The sequence below is a fragment of the Hordeum vulgare genome, chromosome 5H (genome assembly GCF_904849725.1).
Source record: "Hordeum vulgare subsp. vulgare chromosome 5H, MorexV3_pseudomolecules_assembly, whole genome shotgun sequence".
In the NCBI taxonomy this organism is placed as follows: Eukaryota; Viridiplantae; Streptophyta; class Magnoliopsida; order Poales; family Poaceae; genus Hordeum; species Hordeum vulgare.
In genome coordinates, this window is record NC_058522.1 from 442613355 (window position 1) to 442614591 (window position 1237).

Genomic DNA, 1237 nt, shown 5'->3' on the forward strand with positions numbered 1-1237 from the left:
TATTTTATTAATCCACCATCAATCCATCGAGTACATGCAAATGATCACGCGCAGTCTGGATCACAACTGCCGCATGAGAGCTTAGTCAGTGAACAAGTGAAGGGTGGTTGCCCGGGCTGGTTACACTTCGTCATATAGCAACACTTTGTTTGGTCGCAGTTATCGTCATGGCAACAATGACATGGTCTACATATCTTTTGGTCAACTTCCTGTGACAAACCCATGAGCTTCAGTGATTCTATGGGGACGTGTTCGATGACGTTGGTGCCCATTGCTCCTAGTTGACATGTATATTATATTAATAAAATTGTGCTACGGTAACAGACATTGCAAGTTGGTTCAAAGTTAACATGAATAAACTTAGGAAAAATATCTTTCATGCTACATGAGTACATGTTATTTACACGCAACATTGTATAATGTGTATTAGTAAGTTTGTGTGAAATCGTGCTAGCAAATCTACCATTGCAATTTTGTTTCTTGATATAGTAACTTTTGTCTTGACATTTTTTGTTTGTTTTAAGGTTGCTTATCACATACACCATGTGGTAATATAGTAACTATAATATAGGATATGAAACCAGTGCTGGTGCCAGAATGATAAACCTGTGATGTCAACTATAATTCCTCTCTAAATCTTACTGTATTTCTAAATTTATGGATAAATTTTACTTGTATACTTAGAAGGTTTTGATCAAAAGCTGTGTAGTCAATTGACTACATAACCATAGTGTGGCTTCACCAATGTATGAAACACATACCTTCAGTTAGGAGGCCGGTATAAAGAAAGAGGACAGTAAGGGTGATAAACACTTCTGCAAGTCTTCCCATGGACATAACTTGAAAAGGACCTTTTAGGTTTTTTGTGTTGTAGCTCATAGAAATGTAAAGCAAAGGAGGACAACATATATATATATATATGAAAGTAGCGCATGTCACTCAAGGCATATATTTAAATTGTAATTAAGGATATAATGCATTGGAGGACATTCATTAATTATTTAAGGATGCCTATTTCTAGAATATAATATCACAAAAAATCCTGAGGTATTTATTGTAATTTTTTGGGTATGTCTTTAATGTATTGCAATAAAATTCAGTCCTTTTTCCTTACAAAGCTATCTATTTTTGGTATTTAATTGTATATAAAATATGGAGGTATTGATTGTAAACATACGATATCCTTATATTTTTTGGAGGAATTAATTATTGGAAAACGCTTGGTTACATTCGGCTG

General features: G+C 34.1%; 1 long non-coding RNA gene across 1 annotated transcript; it reads right to left on the reverse strand.

Annotated features, from left to right (window-relative positions):
* Window positions 1-200: 200 nt before the first annotated feature.
* Window positions 201-893, reverse strand: LOC123398514. Its single transcript, XR_006610171.1, has 2 exons — window positions 762-893; window positions 201-277 (listed from the first exon to the last, which is right to left on the reverse strand). It is a non-coding gene; the product is annotated as an uncharacterized LOC123398514 (long non-coding RNA).
* Window positions 894-1237: the final 344 nt, after the last annotated feature.